Here is a 24,931-nt window from a genome sequence, read left to right on the forward strand (position 1 = left end):
ACAGACAAAAGAATAGGGATGGGAGCTGCACCTCTGGGAGGGAGCTGTGAAGGAGGAGAAGTTTCCACACATTAGTAAGCCCCTTCACTGGCAGAGACGGGGGGTGGACGGGGGGTGAAGCTTCAGAGCCATGGAGGAGAGCATAGCAACAGGGCTACAGAGGGAAAAGTGGAGAGATTCCTACATAGAGGATCGGTGCCGACCAGCACTCACCAGCTGGAGGGGCTTGTCTGCTCACCCTCCAGCCGGGACTGGTGGGGGCTGGGAGCTGAGGCTCAGGCTTCAGAGGTCAGATCCCAGGGAGAAGACTGGGGTTGGCTGCATGAACACAGCCTGAAGGGGGCTACAGCACCACAGCTAGCTGGGAGCAAGTCCGGGAAAAAACCTGGACCTGCCGAAGAGGCAAGACACCAGTGTTTCAGGATGTGCGAGGAGAGGGGATTCAGAGCACTGCCTAAACGGGCTCCAGAGACGGGCGTGAGCTGCGGCTATCAGCACAGACACCAGAGACGGGCATGAAACGCTAAGGCAGTTGCTGCAGCCACCAAGAATCCTGTGTGCAAGCACAGATCACTATCCATACCTCCCCTCCTGGGACCCTGTGCAGCCCACTACTGCAAGAGTCCCGTGATCCAGGGACAACTTACCCAGGAGGACACACGATGCAACTCAGGCTGTTGCAACGTCACGCCGGCCTCTGCCGCCGCAGGCACGCCCCGCATACTGTACCCCTCCCACCCCCGGCCAGAGTGAGCCAGAGCCCCAAAATCAGCTGCTCCTTTAACCCTGTCCTGTCTGGGCTGGGAACAGACACCCTCAGTCAACCTACATGCAGAGGTGGAGCCAAATCCAAAGCTGAAACCCAGAAGCTGTGCGAACAAAGAAGAGAAAGGGAAACGTCTCCCAGCAGCCTCAGGAGCAGCGGATTAAAGCTCCACAATCAACTTGATGTACCCTGCATCTGTGCAATGCCTGAATAGATAACAAATCATCCCAAAATTGAGGTGGTGGACATTGGCAGCAACTGTAGACTTGGGGTTTGCTTTCTGCATCTAATTTGCTTCTGGTTTTATGTTTATCTTTAGAGTTATTTTCTTTATATTTAGAGTTTATTATCACTGGTAGATTTGTTTGTTGATTTGGTTGCTGTCTTCCTTTTTTAATATATATATATAGTTTTTTCCTTTTTCTCTTTTTCTGAGTGTGTATGTGTATGCTTCTGTATGTGAATTTGTCTGTATAGCTTTGCTTTTACCATTTGTCCTAGGAGTCTGTCTGTCTATTTTTTTGTTTTTTGTGGGGTTTCTTTGGAAACTTTTTGCACTTGTTATCATTGGTGGATTTGTTTATGGCTTTAGTTGCTCTCTTCTTTCTTTCTTTCCTTTTTCTTGTTAATTTTTTATTTCTTATATTAAATTTTTTTTCTTTTAATAACTTTTTATTTTATTTTTTTCTTTCATTTATTCTCCCTTTTCTTATGAGCCGAGTGGCTGACAGGGTGTTGTTGCTCCAGCTGGGTGTCAGGCTTGAGCCTCTCACGTGGGAGAGCCGGGTTCAGGACACTAGTCCACCAGAGACCTCCCAGCCCAACATAATATCAAACAGCAAAAGCTCTCCCAGAGATTTCCATCTCAACACTAAGATCAAGCTCCACTCAACGACCAGCAAACTACAGTATTGGACACCCCATGCCAAACAACTAGCAAGGCAAGAACAAAACTCACCCATTGGCATAGAGGCTGCCTAAAATTATAATAAGTTCACAGACACCCCAAAACACACCACCAGATGCGGTCCTGCCCACGAGAAAGACAAGATCCAGCCTCATCCACCAGAACACAGGCACCAGTTCCCTCCACAAGGAAGCCTACACAACCCACTGAACCAACCTTACCCACTATGGTCAGACACCAAAAACAACGGGAACTACGAAACTGCAGCCTGCCAAAAGGAGACCCCACATGCAGTAAGTTAAGCAAAATGAGAAGACAGAGAAACAGAGCAGATGAAGGAGCAAAGTGAAAACCCACCAGACCAAACAAATGAGGAGGAAATAGGCAGTCTACCTGAAAAAGAATTCAGAGTAATGATAGTAAAGATGATGCAAAATCACGGAAAAAGAATGGAGAAAATACAAGAAACGTTTCACAAGGACCTAGAAGAACTAAAGAGCAAACAAACAGTGATGAACAGCAAAATAAAAGAAATTAAAAATTCTCTAGAAGGAATCAATAGCAGAATAACTGAGGCAGAAGAACGGATAAGTGACCTGGAAGATACAATAGTGGAAATAACTACCTCAGAGCAGAATAAAGAAAAAGAACGAAAAGAATTGAGGCCAGTCTCAGAGACCTCTGGGACAACATTAAATGCACCAACATTTAAATTATAGGGGTCCCAGAAGAAGAAGAGAAAAAGACAGGGGCTGAGAAAATATTCGAAGAGATTATAGTTGAAAACTTCCCTAATATGGGAAAGGAAATAGTCAACTCCAGGAAGCGCAGAGAGTCCCATACAGGAAAAATCCAAGGAGAAACACGACAAGACACACTTTAATCAAACTATCCAAAATTAAATACAAAGAAAAAATATGAAAAGCAGCAAGGCAAAAGCAACAAATAACATACAAGGGAATCATCATAAACTTAACAGCTGATTTCTCAGCAGAAACTCTGCAAACCAGAAGGGTGTGGCAGGACATATCTAAAGTGATGAAAGGGAAAAACCTACAACCAAGATTACTCTACCCAGCAAGGATCTCATTCAGATTCGATGGAGATATTAAAACCTTTACAGACAAGCAAAAGCTAAGACAATTCAGCACCACAAAACCAGCTTTATAACAAATGCTAAAAGAACTTCTCTAACCAAGAAACACAAGAGAAACAAAAGACCTACAATAACAAACCCAAAATAATTAAGAAAATGGTAATAGGAAAATACATATCAAAAATTACCTTAAATGTAAATGCATTAAATGCTCCAAGCAAAAGACATAGATTGGCTGAATGGATACAAAACCAAAAACCCTATACATGCTGCCTAAAAGTGACCCACTTCAGACCTAGGAACACATACAGACTGAAAGTGAGGGCATGGAAAAAGATATTCCATACAAATGGACATCAAAAGAAAGCTGGAGTAGCAATTCTCATATCACACAAAACAGATTTTAAAATAAAAAATGTTACAAGAGACAAAGAAGGACACTACAAAATGATCAAGGGATCAATCTAAGAAGAAGATATAATAATTGTAAACATTTATGCACCCAATATAGGAGCACCTCAATACATAAGGCAAATGCTAACAGCCATAAAAAGGGAAATTGACAGTAACATAATCATAGTAGGGGACTTTAACAGCCCACTTTCACCAATGGACAGATCATCCAAATGAAAATAAATAAGGAAACAAAAGCTTTAAATGATACATTAAACAAGATGGACTTAAATGACATTTATAGGATAGTCCATCCAAAAACAACAGAATACTTTCTTCTCAAGTACTCCTGGAACATTTTCCAGGATAGATCAGATTTGGGTCACAAATCAGGCCGTGTTAAATATAAGAAAATGAAATGGTATCAAGTGTCTTTTCCGACCACATTGCCATCACACTAGATATCAATTACAGGAAAAAAAGTGTAAAAAATACAAACTCATGGAGGCTAAACAATACGCTACTAAATAACCAAGAGATCACTGAAGAAATCAAAGTGGAAATCAAAAAATACCAATGACTTGAAAAAATGACGACCCAAACCTATGGGATGCAGCAAAAGCAATTCTAAGAGGGAAGTATATAGCAATACAATCCTACCTCAAGAAACAAGAAATAGCTCAAATAAACAACCTAACCTTACACCTAAAGCAATTAGAGAAAGAAGAATAAAAACAAACCCCAAAGTTAGCAGAAGGAAAGAAATCATAAAGATCAGATCAGAAATAAATGAAAAAGAAATGAAGGAAACAACAGAAAAGATCAATAAAACGAAAAGCTGTTTCCTTGAGAAGTTAAATGAAATTGATAAACCATTAGCCAGAATCATCAAAAAAAAAAAAAAAGGGAGCAGACACAAATCAATAGAATTAGAAATGAAAAAGGAGAAGTAACAACTGACACTGCACAATACAAAGGATCATGAGAGATTACTACAAGCAACTACATGCCAATAAAATGGACACCCTGGAAGACATGGACAAATTCTTAGAAAAGCACAACCTCCTGTGTCTGAACCAAGAAGATATAGAAAATATAAAAAGACCAATCAAAAGCATGGAAGTTGAAACTGTGATTAAAAATCTTCCAACAAACAAAAGCCCAGGACCAGATGGCTTCACAGGCAAATTCTCTCAAACATTTAGAAAAAAGCTAACACCTATCCTTGTCAAACTCATCCAAAATATAGCTGAGGGAGGAACACTCCCAAACTCATTCTACAAGGCCACAATCACCCTGATACCAACACTAGTCAAAGCTGTCACAAAAAAAGAAAACTACAGGCCAGTATAGCTCATGAAGATAGATGCAAAAACCCTCAACAAAATACTAGCAAACAGAATCCAACAGCACATCAAAAGGATCATACACCATGATCAAGTGGGGTTTATCACAGGAATGAAAGGATTCTTCAATACAAGCAAACCAATGTGATACACCATATTAACAAGTTGAATGACAAAAACCATATGATCATCTCAATAGATGAAGAAAAAGCTTTTGACAAAATTCAACACATATTTATGATAAAAACCCTCCAGAAAGTAGGCATAGAGTGAACTTACCTCAACATAGTAAAGGACATATATGACAAACCCACAGCCAACGTTGTTTTCAAAGGCGAAAAACTGAAACCATTTCCACTAAGATCAGGAACAAGACAATGTTGCACACTCTCACCACTATTATTCAATATAGTTTTGGAAATTTCAGCCACAGCACTCAGTGAAGAAAAAGAAATAAAATGAATCCAAACCTGAAAAGAAGAAGTAAAGCTGTCACTGTTTGCAGATGACATGATACTCCACATAGAGAATCCTAAAGCTGCTACCAGAAAACTACTAGAGCTAATCAATGAATTTGGTAAAGTAGCAGGATACAAAATTCATGCACAGAAATCTCTGGCATTCCTATACACTAAGGATGAAAAATCTGAAAGAGAAATTAAGGAAACACTCCCATTTACCACTGCAACAAAAAGAATAAAATACCTAGGAATAAACCTACGTTGGGGACAAAAGACCTGTATGCAGAAAACTATAAGACAATGATGAAAGAAATTAAATGTGATACATACAGATGGAGAGCTATACCATGTTCTTGGATTAGAAGTGTCAGCACTGTGAAAATGACTCTACTACCCAAAGCAGTCTACAGATTCAATGCAATCCCTATCAAACTACCAATGGCATTTTTCACAGAACTAGAACAAAAAATTTCACAATTTGTATGGAAACACAAAAGACCCCGAATAGCCAAAGAAATCTTGAGAAAGAAAAACGGAGCCAGAGGAATCAGGCTCCCTGACCTCAGACTACACTACAAAGCTCCAGTAATGAAGACAGTATGGTACTGGCACAAAAACAGAAATACAGATCAATGGAACAGGATAGAAAGTCCAGAGATAAACCCATTCACATATGGTCACCTTATCTTTGATAAAGAAGGCAAGAATATACAATGGAGAAAAGACAGTCTCTTCAATAAATGGTGCTGAGAAAACTGGACAGCTACATGTAAAATAATGAAATTAGAACACTCCCTAACACCATACACAAAAATAAACTCAAAATGGATTAAGACCTAAATGTAAGGCCAGACACTATCAAACTCTTAGAGGAAAACATAGGCAGAACACTAGATGACATAAATCACAGCAAGATCTTTTTTGACCCACCTCCTAAAGAAATGGAAAAAAAAAGAAAAGTTAAGAAATGGGACCTAATGAAACTTAAAAGCTTTTGCACAGCAAAGGAAACCATAAACAAGACCAAAAGACAACCCTCAGAATGGGAGAAAAGATTTGCAAACAAATCAACAGACAAAGGATTAATCTCCAAAATATCCAAGCAGCTCATGCAGCTCCATATCAACAAACAAACAACCCAATCCAAAATTGGGCAGAAGACCTAAACAGACATTTCTCCAAAGAAGATATACAGATTGCCAACAAACACATGAAAGGATGGTCAACATCACTAATCATTAGAGAAATGCAAATCAAAACTACAATGATGTATCACCTCACACTGGTCAGAATGGCCATCATCAAAAAATCTACAAACAGTAAATGCTGGAGAGGGTGTGGAGAAAAGGGAACCCTCTTGCACTGTTGGTGGGAATGTAAATTGATACAGCCACGATGGAGAACAGTATGGAGGTTCCTTAAAAAACTACAAATAGAACTACCATAGGACCCAGCAATCCCACTACTGGGCATATACCTTGAGAAAACTGTAACTCAAAAAGAGTCATATACCACAATGTTCATTGCAGCACTATTTACAATAGCCAGGACATGGAAGCAATCTAAGTGTCCATCAACAGATGAATGGATAAAGAAGATGTGGCACATATATACAATGGAATATTGCTCAGCCATAAAAAGAAACGAATTTGAGTCTTTTGTAGTGAGGTGGAAGGACCTAGAGTCTGTCATACTGAGGTAAGTCAGAAAGAGAAAAACAAATACCGTATGCTGACACATATATATGGAATCTAAAAAAAAAAAAAAAGGTTCTGAAGAACCTAGGGGCAGGACAGGAATAATGATGCAGACGTAGAGAATGGACTTGAGGACATGGGGAGGGGGAAGGGTAAGCTGGTACAAAGTGAGAGAGTGGCATGGACATATATACACTACCAAATATAAAGTAGATAGCACTACCAAACATAAAATAGATAGCTAGTGGGAAACAGCCGCATAGCACAAGGAGTTCATCTCGGTGCTTTGTGTCCAACTAGAGGGGTGGGATAGCGAGGGTGGGAGGGAGATACAAGAGGGTGTAGATATGGGGACATATGCATATGTATAGGTGATTCGCTTTGTTATACAGCAGAAAGTAACACAAAATTGTAAAGCAATTTTACTCCAATAAAGATGTAAAAAATAACAATAATAATTGAACAGTTAAATATGGTGCCCATATCTAACCTAAACAGAAGAGCATTGTAGAACTATCTGTTTAGGAGAATTTAAATTTGACAAATAAAATCAGCATTGTTGCAGAACTTCAATATTTGTTCAAACCATGGAGAAAAAGAAAAGAAAATTCACTCTGACAATTTTTCTTTTATAATTGGAATATTTACTCAAATATTTATCAATTAGGTTTAGGAATAATTAGGTTTAATCATCATCTTAGTGTTTGTTTTATTTGTACCACCTTGACTGTTGTTCTTTTTAAATATATTTTTTAATCTTCTTTTCCGTCAATACTTTTATTATTCCCTTGGTATTTATATATTCCTTTATTATTCTATTGGTATTTACCCCAAAGATACCAAAATGTATCCTTCACTTATGGGAGTATGACATAAATTAGTACTTTCACCACTTCTCAACAATAGAAGGTCCTTCTTCCCTCTCCCACCTCCTACGTTATCATTGTCTTGTACCTTAGATCAGGGGTCCCCAACCCCTTGGCCACGGATCAGTACTGGTCCGTGGCCTGTTAGGAACTGGGCCTCACAGCAGGAGGTGAGCGGCGAGCGAGTGAAGTTTCACCTGCTGCTCCCCATCACTCCCCATCACTCGCATTACTGCCTAAACCATCATTTGCATTACCGCCTGAACCTCTCCCCCTCCTCACCACCCATCTGTGAAAAAACTGTCTTCCACGAAACCAGTTCCTGGTGCCACGAAGTTTGGGGACCGCTGCTTTAGATCATTATGTTTTTCCAACATCATATTTTCATTTTTCTTATTTCATACAGTCAACATTTGTTAATATTCACCCCCAGCTCATTATAAAGAAAATTACTATTTAATAAATATAGTCAATCTTTTGCCTCATTCCGAATAGCTTTCTCATGGATCTCAGATTTCTCTAGCAACAAACAATATTTGTGGACCCAAAAGTATTTAAAATCACAATAAGTAGACAGAAGATGAGTAGCCTTTGCTTTACTCTCATGAGGTCACATATGTGCTTGCTTACGCATTTCCACTATGAAATATTAAGAAACAAAACACTTAGAACAACTAGTACAAAACATGCAATCCATTGTAATCTGTATGATATCGCCTGGACATTATGTGATAGAAAGTGAATCATGTTGACATCCTTGATCTCCCTTGATTATGTTGATCTCCTTATTTCTTCCAGCTTATTTTGACATATATGATTCTTCCTTCTGTTTCTACATTAATTGATCCTATTATGCTCCCTATTTGTCTCCCTATGGCACTTCAGTTTACCTAGACATTATACCTGGACCTCTTTTAGTCTGCCACAGATGATCCCTCCTATACCTTAGGTGGGGAAATGGGGCTTATGGGAAAGATATATAGGTGAGACCCTAAAAATATATATTTTTTCATAAATTATTTACTTTTGAACCATATATTTTATATATTCAAAAACATAATTAAACAAAAAGGGAAAACAGTGATCTCTAAAACAAGCCAAAATAAACAAATCTAACTGCATATCAAATTGGGAAAATAATCACACATAAAAATAACTGTTTCAAGTGACGTGACTTTTGAATACAGTGTTGAGACTGTACATCTTTAGTAGGATATATTTTAAGGAAAAAGAAAAAGGCAGAGAAAAGTAAAAATCCACTTAGTAATTTCACTCTTAGTAGCAATACTGGCATTGTAATTTTGAAGCTATTATGTATATTGTGGGGTAGGGTAAATCAACCTTTCTTAAGAATGAAAGACAAAAGACACAGATGTAAAATAAAAACAATTTTAAGAAAAACTGACTTAATGTTTAATTTCAATTGAGCATATACATGAGAACTTATGATTTTCTTCATTGTTCTCACTAATATATTTCCTAGTTTGCTCCTCAGAAGGCCTAGAGGCGATGATGCCAGTAACAATGAGAAGACCTAGTCCCCAGATCTTGGTTTCTAAATACTACTGCCAATTAAAAAGGACCATGGCTTATTGCTGAGATGGTTTATTCCATGGCTAGAATAGAGAAGTACAAGTTTAGCCATGGACATCATGTTACAGCAGAATGCAAGGGAGAGGATCAATAATTTACAAATAACGAGAATTGACATTTTAAAAATTGAGCTGTAATTTGATAACAAAATGCAGATTTCAGGGCTGGGGCACCAAATTAAAAGTAGAGGCAAAATATAACATGTTTTACTTCTTTACTATACGGGTTTTTTTTTCTCTAGTGATATTTTATTGTGAATCAACTTTCATTATGTTCTTAATGTTTCTCATAACTCCACCATGTGATTATCTGATCCACCAAGGCATTCATTTAACAGTACTTTTGGTCTGAGATCTATATTTCCACATTATCTTTGCAACAACTGTTTATTTGATGAAGTTGGTATCTCAAAAACGTATTACTAATGCTTTAATTAATGTTTTGTATGGTTCTGAGTAATCATATGGTATGCATTACATCCTTCAATTATCCCCTGAATGGTATAATGGATGTATTGTAAAATCTGTTGATTTCTAATTGCAGAGTAGAATGTGCATGCATGTATGTAAAAATATGTATTTTAAATAGATAATGCTGCAATTTGTTTTTCTAAAAGCTACTGCTACTTTATACTATTTAGTTGCCAGTGAATATATTCTGTGCATAAACAAAGTCCTTTTTAGTGTAATGCGGTACCATACTAGTAATTCATAAAATTATCTCAGCCCTGAGGGATTGATCTGGTTGAAACTGCACTATTAATTTGTTTAAACATTAACCTTAAAAGAGAATTATACATAACCCTTTCCTTACTTTTACTAATGTCTGCTTATATATAATCTATGTTGACAAAACACATTGAATATTGACTTCATTATTTCATAATATTTTTATTGAAATGTAATTTACATAACATAAAGTTCAGCATTTTAAAGAGTACAATCCAATGGTTTTTAGTATATTCACAGAGTTGTGTAACCTCACCACTATTTAAATTTAGAATATTTTCATCCCTCATAAAGAAACTCCATACCAGTTATAATCACTCCTCATTCCCCCTGTCTCCAGCCCCTGGCATATACTAATCTGCTTTCTGTCTCTATGTATACTCCTATTCTGGACATTTCATATAAAAGGAATCATATAATAGGTAGTCTTTTTTGACTGGCTTCTTCCACTTACCATAATGTTTTCAAGGTTTATCCATGTTATAGCATCATTACTTCATTTATTTTTATGGCTGAACAATATTCCACTGTGTGGATATACCACATTATATTTATCCATTTGTCAATTAATGGACATTTGGGTAGTTTCCACTTTTTGGCTATTATGAATAATACTGTTATAAATATTCATGTACAAGGATTTGTTAGCATATGTTTTCAATTCTCTTGGGTATAATAACTTCTTGTTTTAACATTATGAGAAACTCCCACACGGTTTTTCAAAGTGGTTTCACTATTTTATAATCTCACCAGTAACACATGAGGGTTCCACTTTCTCATTATCATCGCCAACACTTGTTATTTTATGTCTTTTTTATGATAGCCATTCTAATGGATATGCAGTGGTATCTCACTGTGGGTATGATTTGCATTTCCTTAATAACTAATGATGTTGAGCATCTTTTCATGTGCTTATTGGCCATATGTATATCTTCTTTGAAGAAATGTCTGTTCAGATCTTTTCTGCATTTTTAAATGGGCTATTCATCTTGTTATCATACAGTTTTAAGAATTCTTTACATATACTAACACAAGTTCCTCATCAGATTCAGGATTAGCATACTTGTCTCCCATTCTGTGTGTTTTTAATTTATAAATGTTGTTCTTTGAAGTATGCTTTTAATTTTGGTTCAATACAATTTATCTATTTTTTCTTTAGTTATTTGTGCTTTTGATGTTGTATGGAAAAAAACATTGCCTTACCCAAGGTCACAAATATGTACTCCTGTGTTCCCTTCTAATAGTTCTCAAGCTTTTGTTCTTACATTTAGATCTATCATCCATTTCAAGTTAATTTTAGTACATAGTGTGAGGTAGGGGTCTAACTTCATTCTTTTGCATGTGTATATCCAGTTGTCTCAGCACCAATTGTTAAAACATCTATACTTTTCTCCATTGAATTGTCTTGGCAACCTTGTCAAAAATCAATTGATGGTAAATGTATTTATTTCTGTAAGCTCAACTCTATTCCACTGACCTATATGTTTATCCTTATGCCAGTTCCACACTGTCATTATTACTGTGGCTCCGTAGTCAGTTGTGAAATTGGGAAGTCTTTCAACTTCGTTCTTTTTCAAAATTGATTTTAGTATTCAGAGGCCCTTATATCTCCATATTAATTTGGGGAGCAGCTTGTCAATTTTCTGGGAAAAAAGCTGGAATTTTGATAAGGTTGCATTGAAACTATAATTCAGTATGGGAACTATTTGCATCATAACACTATATTAAGTTTTCTGATACATGAACATGGGGGGTATTTCCATTTATTTAGGCCTTCCTTAATTTCTGTAAACAATATTTTGTAGCTTTCAGTTTAAAAGTATTGTACTTCTTATGTTAAACTTATTCCTGAATATTTTGTTCTTTTTGACCCTTTCGTAAAGTATAGCTGTATTTTTTAATTTTATTTTTTTCCTTTTTTTTTATTGGAGTATAGTTGCTTTACAGTGTTGTGCTGGTTTCTGCTGTACAGCAAAGTGAATCAGCCACACATATACATATAACCCCACTTCCTTGGATTTCCTTCCCATTTAGGTCACCACAGAGCATTGAGTAGAGTTCCCTGTGCTATACAGTGTGTTTTCATTAGTTACCTATTTTATACGTATTAGTGTCTATATGTCAATCCTAATCTCCCAATCCATCCCAACCCCCTTACCCCCTTGGTATCCATACGTGTGTTCTCTACGTCTGTGTCTCTATTTCTGCTTTGCAAATAAGTTAATGTATACCATTTTTCTAGATCCCACATATATGCGTTAATATATGATATTTGTTTTTCTCTTTCTGACTTACTTCACTCTGTATGACAGTCTCTAGGTCCATCCACGTCTCTGCAAATGGTGCAATTTTGTTCTTTTTATGGCTGAGTAATATTCCATTGTATATATGTACCACATCTTTTAATTTCATTTTTTATTGTTCATTGTTAGGACATAGAAATGCAAATGATTTTTTTTAATATTGATCTTGTGTATTGTAACCTTGTTGAACTTATTTATCAGTTCTAATAGTTCTCTTGTGGATTCCTTTGGATTTTCTATATATAAGATCATGTCATTTGTAAATATAAATATATTTCTTCCTTTCTAATCTGAATGGTTTCGCTTCCTTTTCTTGCCCTAATTGCCTTGGCTAAAACTTCCAGTATAAAGTTGAGTAGAAGTGGTGAGAGCAGACATCCTTGTCTTCTCATTTTTTAGTAATAAACTTTTAGAAAATATTTTGCCAAGCTTAATAATCATTATTTGATATTAGAGTTGGATGTTACATCTACATTGTCTACCCTTGCAATGTCTTTACTGGCAGTTGTGATAAGGAAAATATCTTTCTTTTCTTTAAAAAAAAATTGTACTCTCTGAGAAGCAGGAAATGATAGTCTAATAATATGCATAACCTCCCTGTGGGTTAGTGTTTTCTGTATTTATCAGGCATAGTTGTTAGTGAATGGAAAATATTTAAATTTCTTTTTGTATTGGGTCTCTTTCTACAAATGTGGCTAAGTTTGAGGGAAGGAGAACAGAGCACTCACAATATACTAATTTTTGAAACAAAATTTAATGGTTTCTATACCCAATATGGAAAGCATTTAGTATCATTTTCTGATAGCTATTTTTGCAGAAAACGTTATGTGGTGGTGCCATTCAAGGCTTACTTTTTTTCTTGCTTTTTCCTTAGTTTATATGACTGTGAATATTCAGAATTCAGTTTTAATCCAGCTGCAAATGACTCTTCTCAGTAACATTCCATGGCAGAGATTTCACAGGTCAACCATATCTATTGCAAAGAGTCAGTTCCTTTTATTCATTTCAAATTAACTGCCTTTTAGCTCCACCAATTGTCTCCTGATTCTCAGGAATATGTTCAAGCCACTGAGGAGCAGTGGAATCTGACATTCACTATGTCCATAATTATTTAGGGAGGGTCAGTGAAGGTCTTTTTTTTTCTTCAGCCTTAAAAGAATAATTTTCATGCCCTTATTAGGACTCAGAGTTTTCTATCTCAGAAGGAAGGAAAATACAAAATACATTTATCACCATCCATGGAGATAGTGCTACAGTATGTACTTTTTGGAACCTCTCTATGCACAGTATTTTCAGCACTTAATTTAATTTGTAATTATAAATTTTCAATAATCAATGTTGGTTTCTTTTTAAAAGAATTTTTCAAACTTATAGTATGTTTTAATCAAATAATAGAGAAGGATTTATTATGAAAACAATCCTAGGCTCTACTCCTCCCTGGAGGGAACCATTCTTAAATATTTCAACTCCTTATAGCTGTCACTTCCATGTCTCTAAATAATATGCTTACACTGCTAAATCTTGACTGATCAATTTTACACATTATCTTTTGCCTTCCTGATACAGATTAGGACTAAGATTACTTATATCCTATAAAATTAATGCCATGCAAATATAATGACATATCTATTTTTCAGTACCTCTATTAATTGTTTTTGTAAATAAAACACACCCTAATGTCTTGTTCCACCAAATATAAACAGAATCTCTCAATTTGCACTTTGTAAGGAAATGATGTTAACACATATTTTCACTTCAGTTTTCCTGCCCCTTTCCATTCCCTTACATTTGCTGCCTATATGTATACTTCTACACGACAACTGAATTTAAGTTGTCCAGTCTTCATCTACAGATTTTTCTAAAAGTTTAAAATAAGAAAACAGTGTTTATGTTAGTATGAGAACATAAAGAACATGAACAAAGTTGTGTACTATGATTGCATTTCTTATTTTGTTATAACTTTTTTGCTTTTGCTGGGGTTTCTTCTTAAATAGTATTTATTGAGGTACAAATCATACACTATAAAATTTACCATTTTACAGTTTACAGTTGAGGATTTTAGTATACTCAGAGTTTTGCTGTATCACCAAAATCTAAGATTAGAAGACTTTTATAACTCCAAAAAGAAGCCCTGTATTCATCAATGCTTCCTCCCAGTACTCGACTCCAAGTCCTAAGTAACCACAAATCTACTTCCTATCTCTTTGGAACTGTCTATCCTGGGCATTTCATGTTGGTCAAGGGGAACAAACTTGCAGTTAGAAAATGAATAAGTTCTGGAGACCTAATGCAGAGCATTGTGATTATAGTCAACAGTACTATATTATATATTTCAAAGTTGCTAAGAGACTAGGTCTTAGATATTCTCACTACAAAATAAAATGATAATTATGTGACATGATGGAGTTGTTAACTAACACTATGGTGATAATCATATTGAAATATATAAATGTATCAAATCAACAAGTTGTATACCTTAAACTTACAACATGTCATATGTCAATTACATCTCAAAAAAAGTAATCATACAGTATGTGACCTTTGTGACTGGCTTCTTTCACTTAGCATAATGTTTTCAAGGTCCATCAATACTGTAGCAAGCTTCAGTACTTCATTCCTGTCTGTGGCCAAAGAATAATATTGCACTGCATGGACATATCAAATTTAGTTATCCATTCATCAACTGATGGATATATAAGTTACTTCTATATTTTGGCTATTGTGAATAAAACTGCAACAACTATTTGTGGACACATTTCTGTGTAGGCACTTGTTTTCACGAATCTTGGATATATAACTAAGTAGCAAAGTTTCTGGGTCATATGGTAACTCTATGTTTAATTTTACTATTAGTTATATATCCAAGAGAAACGAAAACAAATGTCCACACAAAAATGTGTATACAACTGTTTGTTGCAGTGTTATTTGTAAGAGCCAAAATATAAGGACAACTTATATGTACAAAAATGAACTCAAGATGGATTAAAGACCTAAACGTAAGACCGAAAATCTTAAAACTCGTAGAAGAAAACATAGGCAGAACACTCTTTGACATAAAATGTGGCAATATTTTTTTGGATCTGTCTTCTAAGCCAAAGGAAACAAAAGCAAAAATAAAGAAATGAGACCCAATTAAGCTTAGAAGCTTTTACATAGCAAAGGAAACCAAAAGACGAAACAAAAAGACAACCTACTAAATGGGAAAAAATATTTGCAAATGATATAACCAATAAGCAGTTAATATCCAAAATATATAAAGAGCTCATACAACTCAATATCAAAGAAACAAACAACCCAATTTGAAAATGGGCAGAAGACCTGAATAGACATTTTTCCAGTGAAGATATACAGATGGCCAACAGGCACATGAAAAGATATTCAATATCACTAATCATCAGAGAAATGCAAATTAAAACCCCCGTGAGATATCACCTCACACCTGTCAGAATGGCTATCATCAAAAGGACCACAAATAACAAATGTTGGCAAGGATGCAGAGAAAAGGGAACCCTCGTACACTGTTGGTGGGAATGTTAACTGGTGCAGCTACTATGGAAAACAGTATGGAGGCTCCTCAAGAAACTAAAAATAGAACTACCATATGATACAGCAATTCTGCTCTTGGATAGATATCCAAAGAATATGACAACACTAATTCGAAAAGATACATGCACCCCAATGTTCATAGCAGCATTATTTACAATAGCCAAGATTTGCAAGCAATATAAGTGTACATCAACAGATGAATGGATAAAGAAGATGTGGTACATATATACAATGGAATACTACTCAGCCATAAAAAGAATGAAATTCTGCCATTTGCAGCAACATGAATGGGCCTGGAGGGTATTATGCTCAGTGAAATAAGTCAGATAGAAAAAAACAAATATTCTATGTTATCACTTACCTGTGGAATCTTAAAAAATAAAACAGACTGATGAATATAACAAAACAGAAACAGACTCACAGATAAAGAGAACTAACTGATGGTTACCAGTCGGGAGAGGGAAAGGGGGAGGGGCAAGAAGAGGGTAGAGGATTAAGAGGCACCAACTACTATGTATAAAATAAATAAGCTACAAGGATATATTACACAGCACAGGGAATATAGCCAATATTTTATAATAACTTAAAATGTAATATAATTTTTAAAAATACTGAATCACTATGTTATATACCTGAAACTAATATAATAATATAAATCACCTATACTTCAATAAAAAAATTTTTTTGAGGAATTGCCAGATTATTTTCCAAAGAGGATACACTATTTACATTTTCATCAGCAGTGTAGGAGAGTTCCAATTTCTCCATGTCCTCCAAACATTTGTTATTATCTATATTTTTAGTCACCTTAACACCTGTTATCACCTATTATTTTATAGTCACCCTAGTACATGTGAAGTTATACCTCATGAAGGTGCTGATTTCCATTTCCCTGATGACCAGTAATGTCAGGCATAATTTCATATACTTATTTTCCATTTGTATATCTTCTTTAGAGGAATGTCTAAGCAGATCATTTGCCCATATCTAATCAGGTTATTTGTCTTTTTCTTATTGAGTTGTAAGAGTTTTTGAGGTTGTCTGTATACAGGTCCATTACCAGATATATGATTTGCAAATATTCTCTCCCATTCTGTGGGTTGTCTTCTCATTTTTTGATCATATCATTTGCAGCAGGAAAGTTTTTAATTGTGATGCAGTACAATCTATCTACTTTTGTCTTTTGCTGCTTTTGCTTTTGGTGTAGCAAATAAACCATTGCCAAATCCAAAATAACGAAGATTTACCCCTATGTTTTCTTCTAAGAGTTTTATAGTTTTACCTCTAACAATTAAGTCTATTGTCTATTCTGTGATGTGTCTAGGTGTGGACATCTTTATTCTAGTTGGAGTTTTCTGTACTTCTTGGATGTGTATATGAATATTTTTCATTTCAAACTTGGCAAGTTTCAGTCATTTCTTCAGATACTCTTTCTGCCTCTTTCTCATTCTCTCCTCTCCTTCTGGTATTCCCACTATGCATATGTCCCACATTTCTCTGAGGCCATGTTTTTCTTTATTTTGTTTTCTCACTATTCTTCTGATGACATAATTTCTATTGGTCTATCTTCAAGTCCTTCTGCTAGCTCAAATACTACAGACTCTCATTGTCCTTATCAAAATTTAGTGGATTTTCTTGACTTTCACCATTTGTTTTATGCCCTCAGGACAATTTACAGAGATGTTAAATGATGTTTTTGTTATATGTGTGTGTGTGTGTGTGTGTGTGTGTGTATATATATACATGTGTATATATATATATATATATACATATATATATATATATATACACACATGTATATATATATGTATGTATTTTTTTCATTTAAATGGCTGTTTCTTGAAAGGGAGAGATTTTACTATACTCCTCCACAAGTCATCCCTGCCTGAGATTTCTGTCTTTTTAAATTTAGGTTTTAAATTAATTGTGGTAAACAAAAGGTGGTCTCCCAAAGATGTCCATGTTCTAATACCCAGAACCTGTGAATGTGACAGGTTACAGAGAAAAGGGGGTTTAAGTTTGCAGATAGAATTAAGGTTACTAATCTGAAGACTTTGAGATAGGGGTATTATCCTGGATTATCTGTTGGACCCAATGTAATCAAAAGGGTCCTTAGAAGTGGAAATATAAGGCAGAGGAGGAGTCAATGTCAGACTGTTGCAATGTGAGGAACTTAACTATTTATTCCTAGCTTTGAAAATGGAGGAATGGACTATGATCCAAGGAATGTGAGCAGCCTCTACCAGCTGCTCACAGAAAAAGAAAAAAGATGGATTCTTCCTTAAAGCTTCCAAAAAGGAATATGGCCCTGTACTGACACGATGATTTCAGCCCAGCAATAACCACATCAGACTTCTGAACTACAGAACTGTCATATACTAGGTTTGTATCACTGTAAGCAATCACATTTATGGTAATTTGTCAAAGCATCAGTAGGAAACAATGTACCCACCAACATGCCATTTAACCCTCCTTGCCTTCCAGAGTTCTCTACCCAGTTGGTCCAAGCTTTGCTGGTTGCACTCTAGGTATGCCACACAGCTACACATATATCACCCGAAGAAGTAGAGGTAAGATTATAATCATCGTTGACTAAATCTCATGTTGTATTAGTTATGCATAAATCACCTTAAGTTTTCAATTGCTGAAAGGACTCATAGGATTTACCTGTTTATACTCATCAAAGAGCTTCACAACATGCAAAGGATATAACACAGCATCCGAAAAAAAAGGATATGCATTGACAAATATCCAAAGATCTCAGGTGCTGGCTTCTTTTCTTCCAATTGTTGGATCATGCAAGGATGCACTTTGGTTCCAGACCTCAAATGATTACGAGTGTGAACGCACATCATTTGGGTACCAGGAAGCCCAAAGTCTATTCATTGTGTGAGTATTTTATAGTAAACTGATCATGTAAGCATATACTACCTATGTGACTAGCCTTAATCACTGAAATTCCCCAAGCCTCACGAAAACCCATTGCAAAATCATCAATCCAATTATTATTACACAGTGCTGACAAAATGTTAATCTCTACCCTTGAAACACTCATGGACCCATGGTTACAGAGCATCATTTATCTTTACTTAATACATTTCATAGCACTGGCCATTGGTCAGTACCTTGAGATAAGCAAAAAATCAATTTAGACTAGATGAGATTAATCTATGTGATGTGTGTTTCTCTGTTTCCTTTCATGTCTTACATACTGTTTTCTGGAAGCTTCTTTTTATCTTTGGAGTTCCAAACTTTCAAAGAGATGCACTTAGGTATAGATTTGTTTGTTTGTTTGTTTTTGTTTTGCAATTACTCGCTTCTTTCATTTATTGCACCGGGTACACAATGAGCCCTTAATTCATGTTCTTTAGCTTCATAAAATTTTGTTATGACTTCCATAGTTTCCTCTCTTCTATGTAATATAGTCTCCGTTTTTGGATTCCCATTAGATATTGGGTCACGTGAACTGATGACCTGATCCTCTTAATGTTTTTCACTCTTATTTGCTTCTTGAGCTTGTTTCAGTAGTGTGTGTCCTTCTAGAAATTTGTCCATTTCACCTAGTTAACTGTTTTTTTTGACATACAACTGTTCATAGCATTCTCTATAACCCTTTTTATTTTCATAAAGTCAGTACTCCATTGTAGCTAGAGAACATATTTTATATGATTAAATCATTTAAAATTTGTTTGACTTATTTTATGGCTTAAAATATCATCTATCCTACAGAATATTCCATCTTCAATTGAAAAGAATTTTTATTCTGCTGTTATTGGATGGAATGCTTTACAGGTGTATATTAGGTCTAGCTGTTTTGCAGCGTTACTCAAGTCTCCTATTTCCTTGTTCTTAGCTGTCTTATCCATTGACCAAAGTGAGTGATTTATTGGCCCTACTATTATTATTAAATTGTCTATTTCTCCCTTAAATTATTTCAGTTTCAACTACTTATATTGTGGATTTATGTGGTTAGGTAAATTTATGTTTATAATTGTTATGTCTGTTAGAAGAATTGCCCCTCTTATCATTATAAAATTGCCTTTTTTGTCTTTAGAAACATTTTTGCCTTCAAGTCTATTTTATCTCATATTAGTATGCCCACTCCACTCTCTTTTGGATACTCCTTGCATGATATATCTCTTTAAATTCTTTTAGATTAAAACAATTAGTGTCTTTAAATCTAAAATGTATCTCTTGTAGACCACATATATTTGGATCATTCTTTTAAACAGGGACACAAATATTCTAAACAAAATGCTAGCAATTGAATCCTGATATATGAAAGAATATGATACATCATAGCCAAGTGAGGCTTGTCCCAGGAGTGCAACATCGGTTTAACATTTAAAAATCAATAATTATTCAATAAAACAATCAATAATTATAATCGCTTATATTAACAATAAAAATAGAAAAATACTATAATTAACACAATAAAAGTAGAACAAATATTTGATAAAATTCAACCCTTATTCATGATAAAAATTATCCAGATAGGGATTGAAGAAAACTTTCTTAAACCTAAAAAATCTGTAAGATAAGCTGCAGGAAATATTAAATTTAGTAATGAATAATTGAACTCAAGTTCCCTAAGAACAGGTACATTGCATGGATGCTGGCTATTACCACTTCTATTAAACATTGTACTGAAGGTCCTAGTTAGTGTTACTTGGCAAGAAGAAAAAATAAAAGTCACAAGAATTGGAAGAGGAGGGATAAAGTTTCTGGATCTGTAGAATTAATTTTACATGACTGTGCATGTAGGGAATCCAAAATAATTTACAATTAGTATTAAGAAGTTAATTGGGCAAATTCTGCAGCCTGTGGAATGAAAACCATATTCACAGAAAGACAGACAAAATGAAAAGGCAAAGGACTTTGTACCAGATGAAGGAACAAGATAAAACCCCAGAAAAACAACTAAATGAAGTGGAGATAGGCAACCTTCCAGAAAAAGAATTCAGAATAATGATAGTGAAGATGATCCAGGACCTCAGAAAAAGAATGGAGGCAAAGATTGAGAAGAGCAAGAAATGTTTAACAAAGACCTAGAAAAATTAAAGAACAAACAAACAGAGATGAACAATACAATAACTGAAATGAAAAATATACTAGAAGGAATAAATAGCAGAATTAACTGAGGCAGAACAACGGATAAGTGACCTGTTAGACAGAATGGTGAAATTCACTGCCGCAGAACACAATAAAGAAAAAAGAATGAAAAGAAACAAAGACAGCCTAAGAGACATCTGGGACAACATTAAATGCACCAACATTCGCATTATAGGGGTCCCAGAAGAAGAAGAGAGAAAGGACCCGAGAAAATATTTGAAAAAATTATAGTTGAAAAAGTTCCTAACATGGGAAAGGAAATAGCCACCTAAGTCCAGGAAGCGCAGAGTGTCCTAGGGAGGATAAACCCAAGGAGAAACACACTGAGACACACAGTAATCAAATTGACAAAAATTAAAGACAAAGAAAAATTATTGAAAGCAACAAGGGAAAAATGACAAATAACATACAAGGGAACTCCGAGAAGGTTAAGAGCTGATTTCTGAGCAGAAACCCTACAAGCCAGAAGGGAGTGGCATGATATATTTAAAGTGATGAAATGGAAGAACCTACAACCAAGATTACTCTACCCAGCAAGGATCTCATTCAGATTCGATGGAGAAATCAAAAGATTTCCAGACAAGCAAAAGCTAAGAGAATTCAGCACCACCAAACCAGCTCTACAACACATGCTAAAGGAACTTCTATAAGTGGGAAAAACAAAAGAAGAAAAGGTAATAGGAAACAATTAAGAAAATGGTAATAGGAACATACATATCGATAACTACCTTAAACGTGAATGTATTAAATGCTCCAACCAAAAGACACAGGCTTGCGGAATGGATACAAAAACAAGACCCATATATATGCTGTCTACAAGAGACCCACTTCAGACCTAGGGACACATACAGACTGAAAGTGAGGGCATGGAAAAAGATATTCCATGCAAATGGAAATCAAAAGAAATCTGGAGTAGCAATACTCATTTCAGATAAAATAAACTTTAAAATAAAGAATGTTACAAGAGACAAAGAAGGACACTACATAATGATCAGGGGATCAATCCAAGAAGAAGATATAACAATTATAAATATATATGCACCCAAGATAGGAGCACCTCAATACATAGGGCAACTCCTAACAGCTATAAAAGAGGAAATCAACAGTAGCACAATAACACTGGGGGACTTTAACACCTTACTTACACCAATGGAAAAATCATCCAGACAGAAAATTAATAAGGAAACACAAGCTTTAAATGACACAATAGACCAGATAGACTTAATTGGTATTTATAGGACATTCCATCCAAAAACAGCAGATTACACTTTCTTCTCAAGTGCACACAGAATATTCTCCAGGATAGATCACATCTTGGGTTACTAATCAAGCCTTGATAAATTTAAGAAAATTGAAGTCATATCAAGCATCTTTTCTGACCACAACTCTATGAGATTAGAAATGAATCACAGGGAAAAAAACATAAAAAACACAAACACATGGAGGCTAAACAATATGCTACTAAATAACCAAGAGATCACTGAAGAAATCAAAGAGGAAATTAAAAAATACCTAGAAGCAAATGACAATGAAAACACGATGGCCCAAAACCTATGGGATGCAGCAAAAGCAGTTCTAAGAGGGAAGTTTATAGCAATACAAGCCTACCTCAAGAAACAAGAAAAATCTCAAATAAACAATCTAAACTTACACCTAAAGGAACTAAAGAAAGAAGAAAAAACAAAACCCAAAGTTAGTAGAAGGAAAGAAATCATAAAGATCAGAGCAGAAATAAATGAAATAGAAACAAAGAAAACAATAGCAAAGATCAATAAAACTCAAAACAGGTTCTTTGAGAAGATAAACAAATATGATAAAACTTTAGCCAGACTCATCAAGAAAAAGAGGGAGAGGACTCAAATCATTAAAATTAGAAATGAAAAAGAAGAAGTTAAAATGGACACTGCAGATATACAAAGCATCCTAAGAGACTACTACAAGCAATTCTATGCCAATAAAATGGACAACCTGGAAGAAATGGACAAATTCTTAGAAAGGTATAACCTTCCAAAACGGAACCAGGAAGAAATAGAAAATATGAACAGACCAATCACAAGTAGTGAAATTGAAACTGTGATTAAAAATCTCCCAACAAACAAAAGTTCAGGACCAGATGGCTTCACAGATGAATTCTATCAAACATTTAGAGAAGAGCTAACACCCACCCTTCTCAAACTCTTCCCAAAAAATGCAGACGAAGGAACACTCCAAAACTCATTCTATGAGGCCACCATCACCCTGATACCAAACCCAGAAAAAGATACTACAAAAATAGAAAAATACAGACTAATATCACTGATGAATATAGATGCAAAAATCCTCAACAAAATACTAGCAAACAGAATCCAAGAGCACATTAAAAGGATCATACACCATGATCAAGTGGGATTTATCCCAGGGATGCAAGGATTCTTCAATATACGTAAATCAATGTGATACACCATTTTAACAAATTGAAGGAGAAAAACCATATGATCATCTCAAGAGATGCAGAAAAAGCTGTTGACAAAATTTAACACCCATTTATGATAAAAAACACTTGAGATAGTGGGCATAGAGGGAGCTTACCTCAACATAATAAAGGTCATATACGACACACCCAGAGCAAACATCATTCTCAATGGTGAAAAACTGAAAGCATTTCCTCTAAGATCAGAAAAAAGACAAGGATGTCCACTCTCGCTACTAGTATTCAACATAGTTTTGGACGTCCTAGCCACGGCAATCAGAGAAGAAAAAGAAATAAAGGGAATACAAATTGGAAAAGAAGAAGTAAAACTGTCACTGTTTGCAGATGACATGATACTATACATAGAGAAACCTAAGATGCCACCAGAAAACTACTAGAGCTAAGCTATGAATCTGGTAAAGTTGCAGGATACAAAATTCATGCACAGAAATCTCTCGCATTCCTATACACTAACAACAAAAGATGAGAAAGAGAAATTAAGGAAACAATCCCATTCACCATTGCAAGAAAAAGAATAAAATACCTAGGAATAACCCTACCTAAGGAGGTAAAAGACTTGTATGCAGAAAACTATAAGACACTGATGAAAGAAATCAAAGATGATACAAACACATGGAGAGATATACCATGTTCTTGGATTGGAAGAATCAATATTGTGAAAATGTCTATACTACCCAAAGCAATCTACAGATTCAATGCAATCCCTATCAAATTACCAGTGGAATTTTCCACAGAACTAGAACAAAATATCTTAAAATTCATATGGAGACACAAAAGACCCCGAATAGCCAAAGCAGTCTTGAGGGAATAAAATGGAGCTGGAGGAATCAGACTCCCTGACTTCAGACTATACTACAAAGCTACAGTAATCAAGACAATATGGTACTGGCACAAAAACAGAAATATAGATCAATGGAACAGGATATAAAGCCCATAGATAAACCCACGCCATATGGTCAACTGAACTCTGACAAAGGAGGCAAGGATATACAATGGAGAAAAGACAGTCTCTTCCATAAGTGGTACTGGGAAAACTGGACAGCTACATGTAAAAGAATGAAATTAGAACACTCCCTAACATCATACACAAAAATAAACTCAAAATAGATTAGAGACCTAAATGTAAGACCAGACACTATAAAACTCTTGTAGTAAAAAAACTCTTCGACGTAAACCACAGCAAGATCTTTTTTGACCCACCTCCTAGAGTAATGGAAATAAGAACAAAAATAAACAAATAGGACTTAATTAATCTTAAACGCTTTTGCACAGCAAAGGAAAACATAAAGACAAAAACACAACCCTCAGAATGGGAGAATATACTTGCAAACGAATCAACAGACAAAGGATTAATCTCCAGAATATATAAACAGCTCATGCAGCTCAGTATTAAAAAAAAAACAAAACAACCCTATCAAAAAATGGGCAGAAGACCTAAATAGACATTTCTTTAAAAAAAACATACAGATGGCTGAGAAGCACATGAAAAGCTGCTCAACATCACTAATTATTAGAGAAATGCAAATCAAAACTACAATGAGGTATCACCTCACACCAGTTAGAATGGGCATCATCAGGAAATCTACAAACAACAAATGCTGGAGAGGGTGTGGAGAAAAGGGAACCCTCTTGCACTGTTGGTGGGAA

Source organism: Pseudorca crassidens, chromosome X (genome assembly GCF_039906515.1).
Source record: "Pseudorca crassidens isolate mPseCra1 chromosome X, mPseCra1.hap1, whole genome shotgun sequence".
Classification (NCBI taxonomy): domain Eukaryota; kingdom Metazoa; phylum Chordata; class Mammalia; order Artiodactyla; family Delphinidae; genus Pseudorca; species Pseudorca crassidens.